The 14,426-nt window shown below is 35.1% G+C and overlaps 4 non-coding genes across 4 annotated transcripts; 1 reads left to right on the top strand and 3 right to left on the bottom strand.

The window, feature by feature from the left end:
• Positions 1–3,596: 3,596 nt before the first annotated feature.
• Trnat-agu (transfer RNA threonine (anticodon AGU)) lies at positions 3,597–3,670 on the bottom strand. Its single transcript has one exon. It is a non-coding gene; the product is annotated as a tRNA-Thr (tRNA).
• A 998-nt stretch (positions 3,671–4,668) lies between these two features.
• Trnat-agu (transfer RNA threonine (anticodon AGU)) lies at positions 4,669–4,742 on the bottom strand. The gene has a single exon. It is a non-coding gene; the product is annotated as a tRNA-Thr (tRNA).
• Positions 4,743–7,387: 2,645 nt separating this feature from the next.
• On the bottom strand, positions 7,388–7,461 carry Trnat-agu (transfer RNA threonine (anticodon AGU)). The gene has a single exon. It is a non-coding gene; the product is annotated as a tRNA-Thr (tRNA).
• Positions 7,462–13,665: 6,204 nt separating this feature from the next.
• Positions 13,666–13,739, top strand: Trnat-agu (transfer RNA threonine (anticodon AGU)). Its single transcript has one exon. It is a non-coding gene; the product is annotated as a tRNA-Thr (tRNA).
• Positions 13,740–14,426: the final 687 nt, after the last annotated feature.

Raw genomic sequence — 14,426 nt, 5'->3', positions numbered from 1 at the left:
TGTCTGCTTTGGCAGAATCGTTAGAACACTAGACAAAACGTTTGACAAAATCTATTTGTGTTCTTTTATGTTTTCTGTTTTAGTCACGTCAGAGTACGTTGATATAAATAAGCACCAGTCAGATACTTGCATCGATACTAGCGGTTGTAATTCTTTATCAAATTCCTGGCATTATACTAACATAAACAATTCTTATTGTTTGTAATCTCGCTTGAGTAAAAGGTACCTGTTTACTTGTATGTATTATTTTTTGAATATATCTAGGATGTAAGAAGATATTGTTCACAGAAGAATTAGTAGAAAATATTCTGATTCAACGGTGTAATCCGTCTAAATCAACCATCAATATGGAAATGAAGAAATTTCTTCGATTGTGCTGCAGTAAGTGCAGTGGATCTATCTTGGTATTGAAACTAGGTCACCAATTCTGTTTTCATATCTTTAGTTGCAAAGCACAGTAGAGCATAAGTTTTCTTGTATTTAAATAGAAAGATACATAAATATATTGATGACAGACTTTGACCGAATCTCTAAGAGATACTGATAATAACACACACTTGTCTGTGATATCACCAAAATATTTGTGACACAAATATTTCGCTGTCAGATATCCTCTTCACTGGAGAATGTCATCATATGATGTAAATATCAAAGCTCATTGGATCTTTTGGAGAACCTGCTTGGTTTTGTGAAATATTTCTACAGGCAAATGACTTATAGACATTTATCCCCTTCCAGATTATTCAGTTCCCAAAGAAGCTGAAGTTTCCCCTAAAAATTGACGAATTCCTTATCCATCTTTGAATGTTGCCACTGATTACCCTGGGGTACTTATTTACAGTTGTGTATCCTTGGCTACTATATAGTTACGTGTGTTGATCAAAGACACAACACAGTACTTACCCCTACCTTATCAAATCATTACCCAGTTACCCAATCCCTTCGGTTATCCTCACATTTCACCAGCAGAGTCAGAACGACTTACAAAAGTTAGAAGTAATAGGATCATTAAATTTTGAAGAATGATTCGTTTCATTCACTTGTTGAGTATGGTGAGTCCAGTCCCATTCGTATATTATATATTTAAAAATAATAGCTCCATCTCTTAGACTGTCTTGTTCAATATACAAAATGCGCATACAGTTCAAACCGGTTAAACAACCGGTGGGGTTACGTGATTTGTGACACATTTCTCAGATTCATAAGCGACCTCAAGTTGTGGATATTAATAAATCTAAACCGGGAGTTGAAAATGTGCTCAATATTTTGTGCAGTCAAAATCAGATCTCGTTTTGAATCTGATCCTATCACCCAGTCATATTTTACTCACATTGTCTCTTATCTGCTTGCTAACATTTGGAGGCCTTTGGAATCTCTTTACCAAGTATTACTCAAAAAATGTCAACATTGTTTAAACTGAACATCAACTACACTATTCTCAATAGAATGAAACATTTAAAGACACTTTAAAAATTTGTGTAACCATTCACTTCTCATATATATTAGTCTTTTACTTTTAGCAACTAAACAACTAGGTTAGTTGGCAACTGCTTATATATATTTCGCGAAAATAAATGTTAGAATTAATGTTTTAGTTTTTAAGCTAGCTAAGGCGGCGACCTCTTTGCGTTCTGAATTCAAATTCCATTGAGGTTGACTTGGCTTTTCAACCTTTCGAGGTCGATAAAATAAGAGTCGGTTGAGCACTGGTGTCCATATAATCAACTAGCCCCCTCCCTTAAAATTACTGGCCTCGTGTTAACATTTGAAACCATCCATTTTAAAACGGCTTTAAAAATAACAACGAAATATTTTCTGATGAAGTGGTTCAATAGCGAGGATAGTAAAATTCGTGTTGGGACTCCTAAGTTTCAGGGAATGGCGAAACTCAACCGGTCTACTTGAATAAATCGTTAGGTGAATACGCATTTCTTTAATATAAAATACTGTTACAGTTTGGGCTGTAGATGTGGCTACAACAATTATTCTCACAAAAAGATCATCATTTACATTGTAATCATAACTGTAGAAGAGGGGTTTATCCAACATCGCAGACAAGGTTTCATTCTATCCTGGAGCAATTTCAGAACATTTATACAAAATGTGGAAACTAACAATAAATTCTTCTTACATTAATTACTGGGACATAGCGCCTAGAGAAACACAAAAACCAATTATATAAGGAATAATTGAGTGTTGTATATTTTTATAGAAAAAGATATCTGGTGAGAGAAACATTAGCCGGCAACTAATAGATTTTCGTGTGGATGACACCTTTGAATGCTTTAATTTCTAAACAATTCTATTTTTCTTTTCCGTCAAATATGTATGTATATGTATGTAAGCATATTTGTATGTATGTATGTATGTATGTATGTATGTATGTATGTATGTATGTATTTATGTATGTATGTATGAACGTATATCTATCTATCTATCTATCTATCTATCTATCTATCTATCTATCTATACGTATACACATATACTTACAAACTTAAATACATAATACATGTATATATATATATGTACATACATGCATATATACATATATATATATACATATATGTATATATATATATATATATATATATATATATATATATATATATATATATATATATATAAATACATCCGAATATATATACAATCATACATAGATACATACATGCATACACACACACGCACGCACGCACACACGCACACACACACACACACACACACACACACACACACACACACACACACACACACACGAATTCATACAGTCAATGATTCATTTACTATTTTGGCAAGTCTGCTGGAAAACTACTCTTTGATGATAAAGTTAGTGTAGCAACAACTAACACAACAAGCAGTCGTAGCACTGTAATATTGCCGAATCACTTGTTAGCTGAGTTCGACTTCATCTGTTCGCTGCATTGCTTGACGAATGACGACCTCTATTAAACTAACTGACCCAGAAATGCTACATGAGCATAGTTTTCAATACGGATTCTGGCATGCAATGACATTTAAGTTGAGTGATGATCTGCTACTTGTGCTTCGACACTAAACAAGTAATCCGTTTCATTATCTATTTACAACCACTGTATGTCTTATCTCCGCATTTACTTTTAGTAAACGTGACTTATCAAAACGGTTTACACCTCTCATTTGAACAGTTGCTCCTTGTTTGTATTAAAACATAATTGAATACACCCAGGGCCGTCTTAACAGCATTGTAGGCTTTCGGACCAATCACTGCACTAGACTCTATAATATTTACTTATAGACTGAGAGCTACTGCATACGTATATCAGAATTGGGCATCGAAACCTGTGGGGCCCCTAAACACGGAATTGTGTACAGCCCAGAAATATACAGTTGCAATCAGAGATGCTTCTGAATTCTGTTTATTAGCAGAAACATTCCGAAACAAGTAACAATGTTAGTGAAGAGGAAACACCGCCACCAACAAAGATAATCTTGTTCAATAAAACAATTGCTAACGTACACAACATATTTACAATAAAAAAAAGAAGCTAATCGTCATTATAGTTTGTATAGTTTAATCAATAGCATAGTTTGGAAAAAGCTATTAGAAAAAATAGCAAGCGAGGCTCCAGAGAGATTCGAACTCTCGACCTCCAGTTTACTAGACTGGCGCTCTAACCAACTGAGCTATGGAGCCAACTGGCTGTTGCTTCTATAAAGATGGAATATATTACAACTGACATTGCAAACGTAGTTAAAGCTATTTTCCAGTAATCTATTGTACTGTCAGAAGTGACACTTCATTACATTCATACAGAATCTATGAGTGAGACAATTTTAGTACTCTTACACAGCTAATTATTTTCATACATTAAATACTTGGAGTCCCTGTACCTAATTAAACATCATCCTATTCTTGAAAACGAGTAACAATATGCAGCAGACCACATTATGTAAAATATAATCCGTCGACAGGTTTAATCATTGTAATCACGTGGACAATGTCATGTGATTATTTCACTTCATTTATTATAATTATATACAAGAAATCTCAGACTCCTTGTTGATTTTAACCAGATTATGTGGAAAACCGTTTTTTATCTATTTAATATAATCCAACACATCAGGTATTGTGAATAATTAGATTTAATCAACAAGATACTGAGATCATGTATTATATAATGCATGCACTTTGTAGCGGTTCTCTTAGATTTCCGTGACGTCTTGAAATCTTATTGGAGTCTTCCATAGCAAAGACTGAGCTTTGGTTTCACGTTCAATACCATAGACCCATGATTCGTCAGCTCTTATGACCTTTTTTTTGTCTTTCTCGACACAATCAAGGAGATCTTACGCAGCTGAAACATAATCTTCTTTTTGAAATGATTACACTCTACACACTTTACTTCCAAGCACTGCTATAAACAACGAAAGTGATCGAGAACGTTATAACTTATTGTGCATGCGTGACAGAGTTCAAAGAAAGTATGTGCTAAGCGGCTTTACTCTGTACTTTAGCTCCGTTACGATAGAAACAATCTCGATACTTTTTGATCAGACCTCGGGCACAGGCGCAGTCAATTGCAATACGACAATATACTGAGTCATTTGTGGTGATCACCAACTTAAAAAAAGAAAACTATATAGTTCTTATAAATATAATTTACAAAAATGTATTAGTAAAGAAATTAACCGAGGCTCCAGAGAGATTCGAACCCTCGACCTCCAGTTTACTAGACTGGCGCTCTAACCAACTGAGCTATGGAGCCATCTGACGACAATCTTCAGAAAGATTAAATATATTACAACTAACATTCCAAACATGCAGCTATTTTCTAGTAATATGCTATCTTCACACTGTGGTCAGAAGTGACTCTTCGTCGCATTCATACAGAGAAAGTTGCAATCTATGAGTGAAACAATTTTAATACTCGTATACCGCTAGTTATTTACCTTACACAAAATACTGAGGATCGGTGTCCCTAGTTAAACATACTCTTATTCCAGAAAACGAATAGTAATATACAGTAGAAACAATTATGTAAAATATAACCCTTCGTCAGGTTTAGACATTATGATCATGTGTACAATATCATGTGATTATTTTGCATAATTTATTTTAATTATGTACCAGAAATCTCAGACTCCTTGTTGATTTTAACCAGACTGTGGAAAACCGTTTCTCTCTACAGGCGGATAGTTTAATAAATGTAATCCCCCACACCGGGTTTTCAGAGTAATAGATTTAATCCAGAAATACCTAGATCATGTATTATATGCATTTTATAGCGGTGCAGCAGTTCTTGATTTTTCATCACGAAATATCAGTTATCATATTCGAAGCGATCCCGATGACAGTATCACACTTTTAAGAATAAGGAACGATATGCATTATACAAAAAATGACGAAATTAGGACAGCTTTCGGTGAGGACGTGGTATTTGCAGACGGTGACATCTTAGTTTCAAACACATACAACAGCAATTGCGATTGGTCAATTACTCTATTCGTTCATCGTAGTCATATGACGTCTGTGCTGATTAGCTGAATGTATGATCTCAATATACACATCCTGGAAGTTTTATAAGTTGTGAGATAAAAGAAAATAGTTTTTGATTTTTGATAGCTTAATGAGCAGTTTTTTTTATCGATGTTGAGTCATCAGTTTTAAGATATAAATAATTTTCATGAGTTATCAGGTATGAATTATCTCTTGCTTCATTGAACTAAACAGTAGCTCAAAATTAGCTGCATAGCGACCAGATATATACAAAAACACACTATCATACAGTTCGGAGAGCAGTGTTTCTCCTAGATTTAGGAATAATCGTTGAAGCTACATAACAGTTTCAGTTGCACAATAAATCATTATTAAATATAAATATATTGTAATTAACTGAACTTACTGAAGTTGTCTCTTTTGTTTACTATTTTTAGATTAAAAAATGATGCTCCAAATGGATTTTCCTCCATTCTCTATACTACATTACTACACTCTATCATATTTGTATTTAGTAAATAGAACATTTCCCAAGAGCAATTCTTCCCACATATGCTGTTGATATTCATTATCAGCACATTCCCTCTCTCCATATATATATGTAAATATATCTATAGTCAATAAAACATATATCAGAAAAGAAGCACACTCTAAAGAATAGAGCAGTAATTATTACAACAGATTAAAATTTTGGACATAGAATTACCAAAGGTTTCGTATCCACAATGCCAAAGCCTTTTGGACTGTTCGTCAGACTCTGTACAAAGACAAAAATTTATACTTTCTACGTATGGGAATGGCCGTTGCAAAATCTGCATGGCAGAGAGGGCCAAATTTCTGAAGGACTATACTAAACCTGTCGCGTTAAATAATCGTAAAGAAGTTTTCTCTAAATGTGTCCACTTCAAGTGCTACCTACTAGAAAACTGGATCTCCCCGTTTGCTGGTTAGGCATTTTTGGGTCTATAAAGGTTGTTTTATCGTCTGGTTCAGGAGAGACAACCCGTCCTCATTAACGTTTTTATCTGTTAAGACTTAAATCTCGATTTCTGAGCGTTTCCTCACGACCGTGATGTAGAAAGTTAAAATTTCTGTCTTTGTGTAGAGTCTGACGTGCTGTCCACAAGGCTTTGGCTTTGTGGATACGAAACCTTTGGTAAGTCTACGTTCAAAATTAAAATTTTTGTTGCAATATATAGATACATACATACATACATACATACATATATATATATATATATATATATATATATATATATATATATATATATATATATTTATATATATGTATGTATATACACACACACACGAGGTCTGATCAAAACGCATCAGGACTTGTGCTATAAAAAGAAAACCGCAACACATATACAGTTCGGCATCTAATCTCCGTCAAAGTAGACTCCTTCTAAAGTCACCCACTTTATCCATCATCGTTTCCATTGATGGAAGCATTCCTAGAACTCCTCGTCTCATTCCCCTGAATTTCCGCGGCGTCTTGAATTCTTGTTGGAGTCTTCCACCACTAAGACAACTTTGGTTTCAGGGTGTATAGTCGTAGACTCATGATTCGTCACTTATTATGACCGTTTTCGAAAAGTTTCGTCTTCCTTGACACATTCAAGGAGATCTTGTGCAGCTGCAACTCGATCTTCTTTTTGAGATGACTACACTATACACTTTACTTCCACGCACTGCTATAAATGAGCGAGAACGTTATAACTTAGTATGCATGCGCGACAGAGTTCAAGGTCAATATGTGCTAAGCGGCTTCACTCTGTGTACTATAGCTCCGTTACCACAGAAACGGATTTGGTATATTTTGATCAGAGCTCGTGGCGGAGGCAATTGCGATACGACAATATATTCGATCATTTGTGATCACAACCATTTACAAAATAAAAAAAGAAGTAGACAAGGCTCCAGAGAGATTCGAACTCTCGACCTCCAGTTTACTAGACTGGCGCTCTAACCGACTGAGCTATGGAGCCAACTGCTCGCTACGCCCATAAAGATTAAATTTATTACAACTAACATTGAAAACGCAGTTATAGCTATTTTTCAGTAATATACTATATTCATATAAAGGAAGTTGCAGTCTATGGTTGAAACAAATTTAGTACTCTTACACCGCTAGTTATTTACCATAGACTACATACTGGTGGGTCTGTATACCTAGTTAAACCTAATCCTTTTCCTTAAAACGAGAAGCAATGTGAGAAAAAGTTTGCTTCTCAACGACATGGTTCGGGGTTCAGTCCCATTCCATGGAATTTTGAGCGTATGTTTTCTTCTATAGTTCGAGGCCGTCCAAGATTTCGTAAGTGGATTTGATAGAATAAAAAGAAATCCCATGGTATATATATATATATATATATATATATATATATATGTGTGTGTGTGTGTGTGTGTGTGTGTGTGTGTGTGTGTGTGTGTGTGTGTGTGTGTGTGTGTGTGTGAGTGTGTGTGTGTGTGTGTATGTATGTGTGTGTGTGTGTGTGTATGTATGTGTGTGTGTGTGTGAGAGAGAGAGAGAGAGAGAGAGAGAGAGAGAGAGTATCTTTGTGTGATTGTTCTCTACCACAACTTGATAACCATTGTTGGATTGTTTACTTCGCTGTAGCTTAACGGTTCGGCAAAGAGCCCAATAGAATAAGTACTGGATTTAAAAAACATAGTAGTGGGGGCTATTTGTTAGACTAAAGCCCTTCAAGGCGGTGACCCAGCATGGCCGAGTCCAGCTAAAAAATAATATGTATATATATATATATATATATATATATATATATATATATATATATATGTGTGTGTGTGTGTGTGTGTGTGTGTGTGTGTGTGTGTGTGTGTTTGTGTGTGTGTTTGTGTGTGTTTGTGTGTGCGTGTAATAATTCTTAGAGATGTCAACTGAGTAAAATATGTTTAGTTGAGGAGGTTTAATAAGAGTGAAATAGGTCCGTTGCTTTCAACAATTGCTTCCAGGTTCATATCCATTATCAGCTGCAGTTTACCAGTAATAATTGGTTTAAACCATTTACACTTCTCACATCAAATGTTTTCTTCGTATTCTTAATTTAAAACATAACTATTTTAAACCCAATAAGTACTTAACTATTATGAAGCAAGGTTTATATATAAAGAATTTTAAATGGTGAGAAAGTATATACGAAAGTGTATATATTTTGAGAGACGTGAAAATACATTTATTAGGTCGTTCCGAAAATAATAGCCGCTCTAAGTGTTCTGTTTTGAAACGCAATTTTATCATAGTATTTTAATTACATTTTAGGTGAATTTCGACATACTTAATAATTGATGTATGCTCTTTGATAATTTTCTGCTTATTTCAGACAGAAAACATTCTTGAAGCCTAAGTGCCCTTAATTATGAACATGACAAAAAAGGACCTTCGCTTACTTTTCTTGCATGAGCTCAAGATTGGGTACAATGCCTCTCAAACTGCTGCCAATATCAACAGAGCATGGGAGAGGGTTCCACAAGTGATCGCATAGTACGAAGGTGGTTTCAGAAATTCTGTAGTGGTGATGAGAGCCTTGAAGATGAAGAAAGTAGAGGTCGGTCATGCTGTCTTGACAATGAACAATTGAAAGCAGTTGTTGGACAAAACTCACCTCAAAGTGTCAGAGAAATGTCTCAGGCACTTGGCGTCGGTATTGCAACGGTCTCATGCAATCTGCAGAAGGTTGGTGAGATGAGAAAGCTCGATAAATGGGTTCCGCATGAGCTCAATGAAAATCAAAAAGTTCAGCATTTTGAAGTGTGCTCAATGCTCTTTCTGCGAAACTCCAATGATCCTTTTCTTCACCGAATAGTCACTTGTAACGAAAAGAAGATCTTTTGTTATAACCGTAAACGATCAGATCAATGGCTTGATCATGATGAGTCCTCCAAACATTTTCCAAAGCCAAAGATGCATCAGTAAAAAATTATGTCTGGTGGTCTGCAATTGGTGTTGTCCATTACAGCATTCTGCAAGCCAATCAGAGCATTACATCAGAGGTTTACTGCAATCAATTCGCTGAAATACATGCTCACTTTCAAAAAAATGAGACCTGCATTGGTGAATCGGCGTGACCCAATTCTTTTCCACGATAATGCAAAACCACATGTTGCAAGAATGACGCTGCAGAAACTCTCAGACTTGGGATACAAGACTTTACCACATCCTCCATATTCTCCTGATCTTTCACCCACTGACTACCATTCTTTGAAGCATTTAAACACATTTTTAAATGATAAAACTTTCAGGTCCAAACCAGAGGTGGAATCAGCTTTCAAAGATTTTTTAGTCTCAAAGCCAATAAGATTTTTTCAACGAGGCATAAATAATCTTGCTGATCGATGGCAGAGATGCAGAGATGTTCACAGCTCATACTTTGACTAAGAAAAAACATTTCTATTGTTAATTTTTCCAGAATAAAATTATGTTTCTGAAATCGGTCATTATTTTCGGAACAACCTAATAATAAAGTTTTTAACTTCGACATGGTGGTAAAATGTTCGAAGGAAAAACAACTGACTGGTACTTACTGGTGCTTATTTTGTCTACTTCTCGAGGAATGAATGTTAAAGTTTTCCTAGAAGTACTTGAAGTTAGGAAATAAAAGAAGGTTAGTAGCAGGTGCAAGAAGTATTGTATGGTACTCGAATAAATTGCCAAAATTAACAGATTGTTTATGTCTAGGTAAAAAATATGACAGCCGCTGTTGTATGGGAACATGTCAACTGCAATAAAAGGGCAGAAAATCGAACGAATATCGAATATTATCTTTTGCTTGCTTTAGTCAATGCACTGCGGCCATACTAAGGCACCGCATCGAAGTGTTTAGTCAAACAAATCGCCCCCTGTATTTATTTTATGCCTGTTAGTTATTGTATCGGGTTCTTTTGCCGAACCGCTAGTTTACGAGGATATAAACAAATCAAGCAGCGGTGATAGACTGGACAAATACGCGCGTGCACACACACACACACACACACACACACACACACACACACACACACACACACACACACACACACACACACAACGAGCTTTCATATAATTTTCTTCTACCAAATTCACTTACAAGGCATTAGTTGGCTGGGAGCTATAGTGGAAGTACTGCGCAATGGGACTGAACCCCCAAATCATCTTGTAAAGCGATTTTCTTGACCATGCCTGACTGAAATTTAAAGTCAATACTTTATAAAGAGTGATTTGAACTCACGAGCAATAGTTTATAAGACTGGTAACTTAAATCGCATGAGACATGGGCGAAGAATGCCGATATTTCATACATTATAAAAGCAAAGTAAATGATAGTAATAAGTGTTGTCAGAATGCGTGAAGGAAATAATCTTCCTTATAAACTTAGGCACGAATGTAATGGATGGCGGCAGTGGAGTGTTAGACTAATGGCTTGAAATATTTTGATTCTGAATTCCATGTTCTGAATACTACACTTAGTAGCTTCTACTACGCATCATCTTCATTTATACGAAACTATAGAAACTAACCGAATTTTCATGACGATAAGAAATGCTGATTTACGTGTATTTGTCACAATATATTATTTTTAATGGAATTCATGTTTAAAAAAGATTAATAGCAGTTTGTAAAATCTATTTCCCCAGTTAGTATAGATTGTTTTAGGAAAGATGAATTTTTATTAATCATATGACTTTTATGTCATAATCGCAATTTGGCATGTGTTATTAATTTTCTTTTGTTTTTATTTTCAAATTAAAGTAAAAAAAAAAAATTCTCCTTAAGTATCGCCATAAAAGATAAAAAACAATTGATAAACAAACACTCGGATTTAAAAACATATTAATAATGGATACTAAATTGTGGTGTTGATGGTAATAGTGATGACGGCGGTATTGATGGTGGCAGTAGCAATTGAAATATAGTACACTCTACAACAAGAACAATGATAAATGATGACCAATGTTCAATAGCGACGTTGAACTCTCAAACAACGTATTAAATAAATATTCTACAAATTGCTCAGTTTATTCCATCAGAAATCTAGAAGGCTAAAGTTCGAATGTCTCTGGAGCCCAATTACTCGTATATACTATTGATTTATTCTTATTATACAAATTGGATCACTAGACCACAATGTCCACCTAGTTGGACAACTGTTTTGTTTGGGCAGAAATAGTTGATCGCTGGAGAAAAAATTAGTGCAGTTTACTGTTCCTAAACTTGTTGCCTTGTCCCATGTTACAAATAACATTACTATAAGGGAAATGGAGTGATAGAACTAGAAGATCGACAAACAATTTGTCGAACTATTGAGCTGTGCCGTTTACAAACATTTTGATGCCTAACATGTCGACTTGTCGTTTATCCTTTGCACATAGAAAAATAAGTGCTTGTTATATACACGAATCGATGTAATTGTCTATACCTTCTTATAATTCAAGATTTTGCATTCAGCACTTAAAAACTGACAAATCATTCTTGAGTTGTTCAACTGATGGTGTTGGCTGTTCTGTGGTACTTACTAACAGCTATGAGTACTGAGATATAATAGAGTTAAGTATTTTGACCACAGACGCAATACAAGGTAGCAAACTCTGACCTTTGTAAAGAGGTCATCATCTTCCCTTAGATAGACACAGGATAACCGGGGAGAACACCATATATATTGAAGTGTGATTAGATTGCTTGTTGCATGTGAAACGGCAGCTCTTGTAGTTAATATTGAACCTCATCTAGCAAACTGATTTGTTACATGTGAAATGCAAAGAAGCAAATTTTTAGTAGCCCTTACACGTTACAGGTAGGAATTTCGTGTTGAGGGTCTTGAGACTCTCCTCACAAATCTGTAACGGATGGGAATGGGAAATGCAAGGTTTATGCTCAATTCACACAAGAAATACTAGTGGAAAATATAGAATCACACAGTTTTGATTCATGCGGTTATTTTTATGAATTTATATCTTTGTAGACAATTCAATTTTTCTAGAAAAGCAATTCTGTATATTTATTAATTTACTACTGTTTTGGCGTGTGGCTAAGGAATTAGGCTATTCGGCTCACGATCGTTGTGTCCTTGAGCAAGACACTTTATTTCAAGCTGCTCAAGTTCACTCAGTTGGTAAAAATGAGTAGTACCTGTATTTCAAAGAGCCAGCCTTGTTACACTCTGTGTCACGCAGAATATCTCCGAGAACTACGTTAAGTGTACGTGTGTCAGTGAAGAGCTCAGTCACTTACACGTTAATCCCACGAGCAGGCTGTTCCGATGATCGGATCAACTGGAACCTTTATCATCTTAACCGACGGAATGCCAGTGCGTACTACTTTGGCCAGCTTGCCGAGAGATTATATTTATGATGCCAAGACAGCACCGTAAGTAGATGGCATATATAAAAAAAGAAAATACTGTTTGGCAGTGAGCAGTCATCTACACATGTGACGTGGGGATACACGTACTTTAAATATTTTTGAAAAAGCTTCATAATTAATTAGTTTGAGTGTTTAAAGAAACTATATAAAATAATAAGGCAGGATTGTGAGATGAAATAAAATAAGCATTGCCGTGTCATTCGTTAGCTAGCAGTGCAGAGTCAAATGTTTTTGCTGGCAACCTAGCTGAGGAAGAATGACCTCTATGGAACCCAACAGTATCACATGAAAGTAAACAGCTTTCGATCGAGTCTGAAAAATTCAACTCTGTTTACGCTAGCTTATGATGCTTTTAGCATCATGATCCGGTTTAATACCAATCTAGAACCACTGGACGTCTTCTCTCCACGATTGGCAATTTAATGATTATTCCATATGGTATTCGATTTTCAGAATATTTATTTACTTGCATAGACACAACAAGTATCCAATTTCAATGGGAAGAGTCTATAAAATCAGTTTTTGCAGGAAAAGTTAGGAAAAAAAACAACGAAAAATTGCAACAGAACAAGAAACTTTCCTGAACTGTCGAACACGGTCTAGAGCACGGACCCATGCGGTTGCAAATCGAACTTACTAACCACAAGACAACGCTTGCTGCATGTAATTTGATTATACCATGCACTACTGATTAGAATATGAACATTGTAACCTGAATACATCGATTAAATCTTAGTATACCCTGTTGAGAATATTGTGAAAATTTGTCGTCACTTTCAGAAATAACAAATTATTATAGACTTAACAACAGTAAGCAAAAAACATTTATATGTGTGGCTCCATAGCTCAGATGGTTAGAGCGCTAGTCTAGTAAACTAGAGGTCGAGAGTTCGAATCTCTCAGGAGCCTTCTGTCTTAATTTTTAAGAAATATCCTCCAAAATTGTAGTCTCTTTATTATTTTCCCTTCGTCCTTCATATTTTGAATAGAAGTAATATCTTCTCTCGCATAATCTATGGTATTTCGTTTGTCACACCGTGAAACGAAAGCACAATCGAACTTTTTAACTTAATGCACTAAGTTCGAATGTTATGCGGGTAAAAGTTAAAACTATGGAATACAATTGAAGACATAAGCGAAATCTTCATAACTGTTATAAAACGTAGAGTTTTAGCTCTGTTAATAACTATACTCATACACGATGTCTTAGGTAGAATTCGACTGGATTCCAGTCCTCTATCGTGGCTTCCATACCTCAGTGATGTTGAAATGGTTACTGAAATTCTTAACACGCTACTTCAAGAGGAAATTAAATGACATCCGTGTCAGCGACACATTTTCAATCTCGTCTTCAATTCTCATCTTTACTGACAACAAAATCTCTTTCTAACTACAACATATGGTTTCTGAAATATATCTGTCAATGATATCTTATTAATATAAATGTTTGATCTTATTAATAGCAAAATACAAAGCAATCAAATATTAATAAAATTATCATTCTATACATTTAAGTAGAGTTCCACACATATAATAATAATAAAAAAAAGGTGAGAGTCTGACAGCCACAACTTGTGAAACTTCAAAGTCATTATT

Source organism: Octopus bimaculoides, chromosome 7 (assembly GCF_046866305.1).
Source record: "Octopus bimaculoides isolate indiv1 chromosome 7, ASM4686630v1, whole genome shotgun sequence".
NCBI classification, from domain to species: Eukaryota; Metazoa; Mollusca; class Cephalopoda; order Octopoda; family Octopodidae; genus Octopus; species Octopus bimaculoides.
This window is presented reverse-complemented; position numbering and strand designations above follow the sequence as displayed.